The sequence below is a fragment of the Perognathus longimembris genome, unplaced genomic scaffold, assembly GCF_023159225.1.
Source record: "Perognathus longimembris pacificus isolate PPM17 unplaced genomic scaffold, ASM2315922v1 HiC_scaffold_5537, whole genome shotgun sequence".
In the NCBI taxonomy this organism is placed as follows: domain Eukaryota; kingdom Metazoa; phylum Chordata; class Mammalia; order Rodentia; family Heteromyidae; genus Perognathus; species Perognathus longimembris.
Genome location: NW_025960975.1, coordinates 310,866 through 323,210, shown reverse-complemented (window position 1 = coordinate 323,210; position 12,345 = coordinate 310,866). Strand labels below are relative to the sequence as shown.

Here is a 12,345-nt window from a genome sequence, read left to right as displayed (position 1 = left end):
CTGTCACCCTCAGGCTTGGCAGATGAGGGGCCAAGGGGAGGGAGAACAGGGAGGAGGACAGAACAGAACAGAGAGCAAAACAAAAGAATAAACTGGCTGGGTTTTTGTTGATGTTTAATGATTATTCCATTTTGCAGGTAGAAGGGGGAAATACCTTTGTTATCACATGGGTCTCTGTTAGACCTTTACAGTAATCTACTTGGTGAAGGATGAATTTAAATTAAAACATTCAATCTTCTCCTGACTTCATCAACCAATATTTCTTTCAAAAATTTAAAACAAGGAGGCAAGCAGTCATGGAAAACAACATCCAGGAATTCATAGACAACAAGCACTCTCTTCACAAACAGCTTCCATCCAAGATTAGTTTATTTGGACCTTCATGCTCCCTCATAAACTACAAAAATGAATGAAAAACCTGGACTTTCCCTCTTCCTCTCCCTCCGTGCCTCCTTCCTTCCCTCACTCTGACCTCATCCCTGCTTGCTCAAATAATACTCTAGAAACACAGTAAGGAGATCTTTAAAGATGAAATTAGTGCTGGAAAACAAAGAGACAAAATACAAAACACACACACACACACACACACACACACAGACAGACAAAATGAAGCAAGAAGACAGGCTGTGCCTCAAGCAGTGCAGCACAATCTTAAGTGGAAAAGCTATGGAACAGCACCAAAGTCCTAAATCCAATCCCTACTAACAGCACACACCCACAAAATTAAGGGGAAATAAAGTGTTCTACACATGTTTTACATGTCACACCTGTCATTTCCCAAGTACACAGCAGAGGGTGCCCTAGCACTTGGGACAGCTCCATAGAGCCCCACTCTGACTCTGTATGGACAATTTCCACAGTTTCCTACTGATATTCTCTTGGGTACCTTCTCATTAGCTCAAGCAGTGCAGCACAACCTTAAGTGGAACAGATAAAGAACAACAGCCAAGTCCTAAATTCAATCCCTATCAACAGCACCCACGTACGGAATTAAGAAAAAAACCACTGTTCCACACATGTTCACATGTCACACCTGTCATTTCTCAGGTGAACAGCAGAGGGCGCCCTAGCATTTGGGACAGCGCCATAGAGCCCCACTCTGACTCTGTATGGACAATTTCCACAGGTTCCTACTGATATTCTCTTGGGTGCCTTCTCATTGAAGCACTGAGGGAGTCACTGAGCACAGAGCAGAGTCCAACTATTGGGGAAATACCTAAAGGTAGAAAAAAATGGGTCACAGCATAAGATATCTATTTTAATTCTACAATGGCTTCCCAAGTTTTGGACTGAGAATTTGGAAATGAACTAAATGTAAAAGTCATTCAAGAAGACTTGGCTAGCACGTGTGAGTGGCCAGGATTCAATAGCCAACCCTGAAATGTAGTTTAGAATGGAGAAATTGTAGATGAACTCAGAAATACTGTGCAGTTTCCTTACTAACACCTAGAATAGGGCTGGGGATATGGCCTAGTGGCAAGAGTGCTTGCCTCGTATACATGAGGCCCTGGGTTCAAATCCCCAGCACCACATATACAGAAAATGGCCAGAAGTGGCACTGTGGCTCAAGTGGCAGAGTACTAGCCTTGAGCAAAAAGAAGCCAGGGACAGTGCTCAGGCCCAGAGTCCAAGCCCCAGGACTGGCCAAAAACAAAACAAAACAAAAAAATACCTAGAATAAACTATGGAGCTTCAACAATTCGTTACATTTCTTTCCTTGTTCACATCTTTGGACTGTGTCTCTCAGATCATTCAGTGGTATGGTGATATCATGGGTCAATGATTTCCCCAGTGTGGCAGGCAAGCATCAGACAAGACATCTTTTTCATCCCCATGATTCAAAATGTGGCAGTGAAAAACACTGCACCAAAAGTGGGAGGGGCGGCATTAAGGAACATTTGATGATCAGAAAATTCTGGGAGACCTACCCACTCTTCATGAGGCAGATTGCCACCAAACTTGGACATAGACAAGCCTTGACTCAGGTTCAACAATTAGAAACCCTAGCTTGCCCCATAAGAGAAACATCATTGCTGGATGGAATTAAAAAAAAAATTAGCCTTCTGGAATGGTCAGATTATAGAGTTATCAGTTTACACTGACTTCTTATGGTGTGATGCCTCCAAGCTGTGATGCCTGACAGGACCTAGGTATCAGGGATCAATGATTCCAAAGGTTGTGGAATATTTTCACTGATGTGCACATATCTCAATATTTATCCTAGTATTATTATATGCCAGTGATTTCTCAGTGAGATGGTTTAAAATACACAGATTTATGAAGTAGCCCAAACAGAAAGACACCCAGACAAACAGGTTATGGGAACCAACCTAGACTTGTGGGAATGATGACATAAAGCTAAACACAATGTTTGCATTGTAAGGTAGTAATTTCAAGACACATCAGATTTCTCTGTGGTGATAACAGGAGAGCTGTTATCAGCTCCCCACTGTTGAGGTTTTCAAATCTTCCCAGAGTCACTGCTTGTGAACATAGTGAAACACTCCATGCTCCTATGTTTGCTGATTTATTTGTCACTCCCCCAGCACACTCATCTGCTATGGTCACTACCTGAGACTTCCACTCCAGAGCTTAATATATAGCAGGAGGACAGGCAAATATCAGCTCCCTCTGCTAATAAATACTCTATTTGGTGTTCAGAACTGAAATCTGGGGAAGAATTATGGAGTTTGTGTTGAGAGAGGCTTTCTTTGCTACAGTTTGCAAGTGTAATTTATGAAAACTAAGAGATTCAGAATGCGGGACTGGGTGTGAGTGAGGAGACAATAATATATGTGACCATTGCTGACCAAGATTCTCTGTATTTGCAAGTGTTCAGTGTGAGGTGCAGCTGGGGGAGTCTGGGGGAGGCTTGATGCAGCCTGGGGGGTCCCTGAGACTCTCCTGTGCAGCCTCTGGATTCACCTTCAGTAATTACTACATGAGCTGGACCCCACAGCCTCTGGGGAAGAAGCCAGAGTGGCTCTCAGATATGAGTGGTGGTAGCAGTAACAAAAACTATGCCGACTCTGTGAAAGGACGATTCACCATCTCCAGAGACAACTCAAGGAGCACACTGTATCTGCAGATGGACAACCTGAGAACAGCGGACACAGCTGTGGACTACTGTGCAGACTCAGTAAGGGGAACTCAGTGTGAGCCCAGACAGAAACCTCCCAGATGGCTGCTCAACACCAGCAAGAGCCCTCACAGCAGCAGGGGACAATCAGTGCCACCAGGGGGTGCTCAGGACACACTGATTTTTCAGGGTCTGCAGGTGCAGAGGGAGGTTAAGCCCTGGCTTCCTGTCAGCATCTGGGGCTTCCTCTCTGTGTAACATTTTCCCATGGGAGCTTCTCATGTCCTGTGTTTGTCCTTGCTGTGGATGTCTCTTTATTAGAAATGTGTTTTTTTTTTTAACACTATGATTTTCATACCCTAATGTTAAGGAAGTTAGGCAAGACTCAGAAATAACAGAATCACATATTTACTCTGGAATTTGGGGAAATAAAAAGGTGAAATGAGAACAGAAGAAAGACTACTAGATAGGGGGAAAGGAACAACAAAGGAGAGCTGGGTGATGGTGTTTCATACCTGTAATCTTAGCTACTGAGATTTAAAGATCGTGGTTCAAAGCTAGAACTTGGACAGGAAAGTTCATGAGACTCTTATCTCCAATTAATCACAGAAAAATCTGGAAGTGGAGCTGTGGCACAAATGGTAGAGTGCTATCATTGAGCAAAAGGAGTTCAGGGACAGCATCCAAGCCGAGTTCAAGCCTCAGGAATGGCAAAATAATTATTTAGAAATAATAATAAGGTGAACACAGGATCCGGGGACTCAACATGACCACAGCTTATTTCACAAATATACATATTGAATTCCATTTTTCTGTATTGTAGTATGCACTTCTAAAATTATTTAAGAGGGAGACATATTCTTACCTGTACAAATGCTCCAGTTTCAGTTATGGTACAGAAGAGAATCTTCTGTTTTCAACAAAATAAGATCCTGAAGATGCTCAAAGGATCCTTGCAAGTCTTCCTGAAATTTCAGGTCTCACTGAAATTTCATATTGGAGCCAAGAGAGATATTAACTCAGTCTCTGTGAACCATAAACATGAATGAAATTTTAAAGCTTGCCCTTCTGTTCATGCATAATTGCACACATGAAATTACATCAGATTCATTTGTCTTTTAAGAAAAACATCCCCAAAATTTATTGATTTAACCTTATGGTTCCTTCTCACATCTATTTTTCTTCCTCTTCCTTAGAATGGAGAATGTAGTGTCCATACTTAAAACAGGGTAATAGTCTTCCTTGAACCTCAGTCATATGAAACCTGAAGAAACCACTCACAACACAGCACTGGGAACTCCCACTATTCTCTCTAGTTCCACATATTTGAAATGTGAACATAAGCTGATAAGGGGTGAGATGCTTTTGCAAAGAGGGATGTGGAGGCAGAACTGGTATTATTCTAATTTAACTGTCACAGAGTCATTCTATCATCTGTCACTTGGGAGCACTGCTACTGGACACCCAGGTCTTCTGTGGCCTCTAGGTGGAGACAGTGGGAAGAGGGAACTCAGAATGTCCAAAGAACATAGGATTACTCATCAGATAGGCCTGGAGGTGCTGTGCAGGAGAAGTTGCTGCAGCCACCACTGAATTCCATCTTTTTCAGATCTGCTCCAAAGAATGAAAACAAAACCTTGGCCTCTAGAGTAATCTTGCTGACTTACAGAGAAGAGGTAGACACAGGGTCTAATACCATGCACTAAATACCTTTCCTGCATACCATGGTTAGTCTTGAGTCCAGTGATATATTCTGCCAAATTTGCACATGAAACATAATGGTACATAACTTTATATTTTGTTTCTGTCAATCAAACAAGATAATATCATCAATACCTTTTAAGAACATTTTGGGGGCTGGGAATGTGGCTTAGTGGTAGAGTGCTTGCCTAGCATGCATGAAGCCCTGGGTTCAATTTCTCAGCACCACATACATGGAAAAGCCAGAAGTAGCACTGTGGCTCAAGTGGTAGCGTGCCAGCCTTGAGTAAAAAGAAGCCAGGGACAGTGCTCAGACCCTGAGTTCAAGGCTCCTGACTGACCCAAAAAATCACATTTTAATACTCAATGTCAAGTGAGAAGAAGACACTGAGTATGGACTAGGTTACACAATATGTGTTTTTAAATTCCTCATGTAAGAGTACATGCACATTGAATTAATTAGTTTGATCTATTGATGAGTTTGATCCAGTGTGCCCACTGGAGAAAGTAAATGTTTGGGTTTCATCCCTTAAGTGCCATGCTTCCTGTTCTTGAGGGGCCTCAAAACCACCAGAGCAGTCAGTCAAGAGCCTGGTGATGGTCTCAATAGGTCTTGGGTGACATGGTCTTTTCACACTCCCTACAAGTAGATCTCAGCACGTAGTTGGGGACACAGACCATGTGCATATTTGGGTAAAAATGCCACACCATAGGAAGGGCACTGTGATTCCAAAGCATTTTTTAGGTCTTGAAAAGTTGCCTATGAATATTAGATAGGGTATAGAATTGAAATTTTTGATGGAGGTAGGGTGAATGTTTGGATGGAATTTGTAATAAATCATAATGATAAATCAGTGTGAGCTAAGAGCAAATCTCTTGGCTGAATTTAGACTGACCCTTCTTACTTATAAGATGAAAGATACATTTAGGGTACAATTATGGTAGGGTCCCAACTTTTTAAATATACATAATCCTGTACTATTTCCCACTGAATATGTGAATTCATTGTATGTGAATTAAATTTAATGCACTGTTATGAAAGTATGTCATATCGTTACTAATAAATTTTAAGCACATAAGTAAATAGAAACACCACATGTCAGAGGCAATGAAGGGTCAATATATGAGTGTCTTCTAGTCAGATCCCAAAGACAGGCATCCCCACCCTGTCCACAGAGGACCTGGGCATGTGAAGCAGCCTCTACCTTGTCGTTACTGAATCAGGGATCCTGAAGAATTCCTGAATCCTGAAGGCCCCTATCAAAGGATGAGCAGTGAGCAACACTCCCACTGTCTTCTCTACATAGATACTGTGGGTCAGTAGAAATGAACATAAGCAGTCAAGAAAATGTGCCATGTTCCAAATGGGATGTAGATTAAGACTAAACTTGTTGTTCTTATTACAGTCATATCCATCACATGTATCTTTGAGGAAACTTTTTTTTTTTTTTTGGCCAGTCCTGGGCCTTGGACTCAGGGCCTGAGCACTGTCCCTGGCTTCTCTTTGCTCAAGGCTAGCACTCTGCCACTTGAGCCACAGCGCCTCTTCTGGCCGTTTTCTAGATATGTGGTGCTGGAGAATCGAACCCAGGGCTTCATGTATACGAGGCGAGCTCTCTTGCCACTAGGCCATATCCCCAGCCCAAAGGAAGGAGGAAACTTTTGATTGTTTGTTTGTTTTTGTTTTTGTTTTTTTGGCAGTCCTGGGGCTTGGACTCAGGGCCTGAGCACTGTCCCTGGCTTCTTTTTGCTCAAGGCTAGCACTCTGCCACTTGAGCCACAGTGCCACTTCTGGACATTTTCTGTATATGTGGTGCTGGGGAATTGAACCCAGGGCTTCATGTATATGGGGCAAACACTCTTGTCACTAGGCCATATCCACACCTTGAGGAAACTTTTGATATCACCAGCTGTGGGGCTCCGGCTATACCTTTAAGGGGCAGTCCCGAGAAACCTGCCTCTTCTCCCGCCCTGGGGCTGTGTGGCTGTTATCCACTCCTACCTTTTCCCTGGGTCCGGAACCAGAAAGGCGGCTCTGACCAGCCCCACCTTCTGCCTCCACCACGTGTGTGTGTCAAAATGGCGCCGGGCCAGGCCCAGGGGCGGTCCTGTGGGATGTGATGACCACCATAGAGGAAGTCCTGTGACGTCACTGTGATGGACAGCTCATAATCAGCTTATCGCCGCCTAGTTAGCCACTCGAAATCCCTCCCCTTCCTGCCGCCATTACTGCTATAAATGTGGCTGTTTTTCCCTGAGGGAACCGGAATTCCAATAAGTCTTCCCCCGAGAAGCCTGCATGTCCTGCGTACTTATTCTTAAGTGTGAGGGGTGGGGGAGGGATGTCTCGCGACCACACACACCCAAGGCTTGCACATGAGACTGCACTCCAGCTATTCCACCTGTGGGACGGGGCAGAACACGTGCGAGGGTGAAAGGGCCCCACATCTGGCGCCGTAATGTGGGGCAAAAAGCCCATGGGGAACGTAGACTGAGCTACCGATAAGCCCTTGGTTCGTGGACGGTTTTCCGGGTGTGTGGTGCCCCCATCGACAGGGAGATGGGGCAGAGCCAAAGTAGATTCATGCTCCAAAATACCAGATTGGACTTTTGGGACACTCAGGCCAAGGGCTGAGGGATTTCAGAACATGCTGCTGGCCTTTTTAAACTGGCTGCTAGGGAGAGGAACAGATTTTCCGCTGCCCGGGAGGGATGAGCTCGTGTGTGGGTCCCGGATGCGCGGCTTCATGGCGGGGCAGGCAATGCAGGTCCCACTGCCGGCGCGGCTGAGAGGTGCTGCGGAGGGGTGGCGGCCGCAGCAGTGCCTGGGGCTGGCACGGCGCACAGGGTGGCAGCGGTGAGCGGGAACCCGACCTGACGCCTGGCCTGGCGGTGGCGGCAAAGGCAGTGATGGTGGCGGTGGTGGCGCTTGGCCCAGCTGTGGCCCAGCGGCACGCGCCGTTTTTCTGGGATAGCCTGCCCCTGCTCCATCCCCTCGCTTCTGAGGCCTACTAATTTGCTGGCCTACCTAACACACTGCTGGCTAATCTGCTTTGAAAGAGAAAAAAAAGGGGGGTTTAGGTTTTTGTTATTGGTGTTCAATAAAATTTGGGAATTTGCTTAAATTAAGAGCTTTTGTTGAACAATGGAAAGAGAGATGTCTTGCTGTGAGCCTGAATCTGTGAAAATTTTTGCTTCCTAGGAAAGGTTTTGGTGTTTGTTTGTTTTTTTTTAACTGACCACATGGTTCTAAAATTATGGGCAAAATAATACCATTTTGCCACTGGAATTACAGACAACTTACATGGCCAATTCAGAGATTTTTCTAAGCGCGCCCAAAGCTTGTGCACAGCCATTTGTCTGCATATATGTGTCTGTCTGCCTTAACTGTTTGTGGGTAAAATATGTAAAATCTAGCATCATGGTTTAAAAGTTACTTGCCTCTTCAACCACTACATTAACTCACTTAAGTTCTGTGTTAAACTTTCCCTTGCAGCCTGTAGGTGGGGTTACAGCAAGGAAAAACCCCAGGTTTTTAACCCAAACGGATTGTTTGGGGGACAAGCAAATGTGTCTAAGAAAAACTCCAAAAGGTTCTAATATACAGCATATGATATAAGTACAATAATGTAAAACCAGTGTGTTACTCCTTATGTTAAAATCAAGTGTACAGCTGTTCATGACAATTCTTTGGTATAGACTAAGATTTTGCTTTTCCATTTTTCTCTCCTGTGCTCTCATAAACTCTTTAAGATCGAGGGATCAGAGTCATTTTATACAAATGTGACTATTAGCCCAGAATTTCCTGACCCAAGATTAACATTTTTTTTTTTATCTTTTTTTTTTTTTTTTTGGCCGGTCCTGGGCCTTGGACTCAGGGCCTGAGCACTGTCCCTGGCTTCTAACCGCTCAAGGCTAGCACTCTGCCACTTGAGCCACAGTGCCGCTTCTGGCCGTTTTCTGCATATGTGGTGCTGGGGAATCGAACCTAGGGCCTCGTGTATCCAAGGCACGCACTCTTGCCACTAGGCTATATCCCCAGCCCCAAGATTAACATTTTGATTCATAGGATACAGGTCAACATATGTGCTAGCTGCGTGGATTGTGGCAGGAAGCCTCCACAGTCTGTTCCCAAACTGCTTGGGTTTCTCAGTCAAAGACCAATAGGACAGGAAAAAAATCAAGGACGGGCCTGTGTGCCTATCCTAAGAAATGAGGGGTGATCCAGCAAAGGTGCAGCTTAGCCAGCCCATGTGGTGGCACAGGCCCTGGAGGGAATTCATGTGGTGGGACAGCCATAAGGGGGGTGTCCATTCATGGTGAAAGAGGACGAGCTGGCACCAAGACAGTTCATCAAGCTCTGAGGAGTAGGATGGAGATAGGCTGTTAGGTAAGACAGGCCAATGGAGGCCTTTCTTTTGTCTCTTGTTTTCAGGCAAACTTTGAAAACCTGGTGGTAAAAATAAATGATCTGACTGGAATCTCTAAAACTGCCCCTTGAGAGATACTGAGAATTGGAAGTTTTTTTCAAATGGTTAAAATGTTTATTTATCTGATGTAATTTGATTCTGGTGCTATTTTTACAATTTGGATGTGTTGAAAAAGCAAAGATGCTGAGACTGGATTTCTTGTGTTTGTAATTCTGGTGAACACTGTTGAAAGTACTTTTGATACAATTGTTTTGGATATCAGTTTAATGATTCAGGTACTAATTCTACATGTATACTGTGTTGTAATAAGTAAGACTCCTAACTACCTTAAGTTACATATAATCAGGCAAGTATTGTAAAGTATATATATTAAACTAATGGGGATAAAAGTAAACTCTCATTAACTCTCTGTACGTAGGAAGAAATGGCAAAATGGGGCTAACATTTCTCACTAATTTATTGGGAAGCTGAATGGATAAGTATTTCTAATTTTGTAATTGTGATTCTTGCATTAAGGAAAAATTGTCATTTGAGTTCAAAGGTCGTGCAGTAGCTGGGACAGGAAAAAACAGGCAGCCAGGAGGCTAGATGCCCCCTGGGTTCTAGAGTTTTTTCGGATGCAAATAAGGCTGAGGCAAAGATGTAAAAGCCTCTACCTTTAAAGGTTTAAAATACATTTCTAGATAAAGGATTTGAGCAGCCAGAGTACTCAGAGCAACCAACCAGGAAATACTGGAGGATTTCAAATGTCTTTAAACAGTCTGTGTAGAATCTTGCAGGAGATGTGACAGCCTGTCCAGAGGACTCTCAGAGATGCTACTACACCTTCGCCCAGATGCAACCCATCTCTCCTGCCTGCCCCCACCACACATGGCTAATGAAGCCTGCTGATCCAGGATGGAAGACACAGCCACTGCTGAAGCTGAGACTTTTACACTGTTTTAACACTTTGCCCTTGATTGTCATTTGTGTTCTCTTCCACTTTCCAGTAAGGTTAAATTATTTAAATCAATGGCACATAGATCTAATTCAGTCTGCTGTTCTCTAAGTGTTATGACAAGCAGTTGTTGGTCAATTCTGAACAAGTTAGAGGTGGGCTCTGTTCCTATTGTTCTCCTTGTTGCTTTAATTGGATATAAAAAGGGCTTTTATGGCTAGAACTCCTCGGATCACAGTTCGAAGCCAGCACGGGCAGAAAATCTCTCTAATTAACAGGCAAAGAGCCAGGCTGGAAGCTTGGCTCAAGAGAACCAGAGAAATGCTGAAAGCGGCACCGTGGCTCAAGTTGTAGAGCACTAGCCTCAAGCAGAAGTACTCAGGGACAGTGCCCAGGCCCTGAGTTTAGACCCTGTGAATGCCGATGGGAGCATGCCATCCCAGTAACAAGCCCTTGGACTCCTGGGACTCAGCCAGTCCAGGAAACAGAGATATGGAGAGGAGTAAGAGGAGAATGATGTCACATCCTAAATGGAGTCACCTTGTCTCGCCCTTTCGAAACTAATCAGAGCCTGGAGATTAGGAGGAACAGTTGTACCCACCTAATGCCCATACCTATCCATCTTCCTCTTCCTGCTAGTTGTATATATGTATGTATATATTTATTTTAGCCTCTGACTGGCTACTCCAAACCGGCCCACCAGCACTAAACACTTCCTTCAGCTATCCCTCCTTCCTTGTAATTGACCACAATTGGATTTATGTTCCAAATGGAACTTTTTTGGCTTATGCCCAGGGTATGCTCTATGTCATTCATGTTAACTAGCCTTGTGAACTTGTCAGCCTTTTGCCTGACCTTTTCAAAAGTCTCTTTTAACAGGATGACATCCCTCACTGAGGTCACCACCTGGGAACTTGCAGTTCAAGGCCATCATCTTTCTACACTGACGTGCCCCATGCAGATCTGGACCCTGGAGGCCCCAGCCCTAGGGACTTCCTGATGTGCCCAAGCTACAGGAGCTGGCCAGAGGAGACTATGACACCCTCTGGCCCTAATAACCATTCTCGTAGTAATGATGAGGACTCTTACCAACCAAACTGGATGGTAACAGGCCATATGACAAATCAGGGGCCCCTGACTACTTCGGCCCCTTTCAGCAGAAAGTAGATCCAGAAGAGATGACCTCCGCCTATATTCCCATCCTGGTGCCCTCCTCTGTCATTAATTAAAACAAAAGGGGGGGGGAACAGCCCCCATGAGCAGTTAAGGACAGCTATGCTTACATTAAATATCTTAAATTTACACACAAAAAAGAAATTTTAAATCTCCCCAAATAAGTGCAGGAAGGAGCCTTGTATGCGCCTTCCCTGATTGGGGAACTAAGCCCAGAGCACTCGCTCTGGAGAAATGTCTTCTCCTTGTTCTCTCTAGGAAAACAGAGACTGTGGTGGATTTCTTCCTGCTCTTCCATGGAAATACAGGAAGCCTGCCTGTGTACATCAGCGGTGGACCAGCGCCGGCCCTGCTTGCTTCCTGGACTGTGCCTTGGCGTCTTTCCGGCACAATGTTTTGCTGTGGCAATATTGCCTGCAGCCTTGCAAAAAACGGGAATGGAGTATTATTACCTTGTCGTTTCCCTTTTGTCTCTCCCCTACTGCTAAACTTAGGGATTCCAGTTGGAGGGAAATAGGAGCTGAGGGTTTAGTACATTGCCTCAATGTTTATGATGAAATGTTTTACTAACCACATGTGTTAAGTTACCAGCACCTTGGCTGCTGTGGACCACCAGAGTCGCCAAAGCTTGAGCCTGCTTCTAACTCACCGCCAGAAGAGGGGAATGCTGTGGGCATTATCTTGAGTGGCACAGAAATGGACTAAGATCTCCAATTATCCGCAGACTGAGCCAAATGGGTGGCCCCTCCACCTGCTCCCCCTTGTGGGAGAGGCCCCACATATGCCTTACATCCATATTTGCTTCATGTCTACATATGCCTTATGTTTACAGTGCCCACTGCTATTTGAAAAAAAAAACCAAAAAACAGAAGGGGGAGATGTGGGGCTCCCGCTATACCTTTAAGGGGCAGTCCCGAGAAACCTGCCTCTTCTCCCGCCGTGGGGCTGCGTGGCTGTTAGCCACTCCTACCTTTTCCCCGGGTCCGGAACCAGAAAGACGGTTCTGACCAGCCCCGCCTTCCACC

General features: G+C 44.8%; 1 long non-coding RNA gene across 1 annotated transcript in view; it reads right to left on the bottom strand.

Annotated features, from left to right (window-relative positions):
* Positions 1-1,764: 1,764 nt before the first annotated feature.
* The window catches only part of LOC125345385, a 40,659-nt gene continuing 30,078 nt past the window's right edge, over positions 1,765-12,345 (bottom strand). The window contains exon 3 of the long non-coding RNA XR_007209724.1: positions 1,765-2,743. This is a non-coding gene — a long non-coding RNA (uncharacterized LOC125345385). The remainder of the gene's footprint in view (positions 2,744-12,345) is intronic.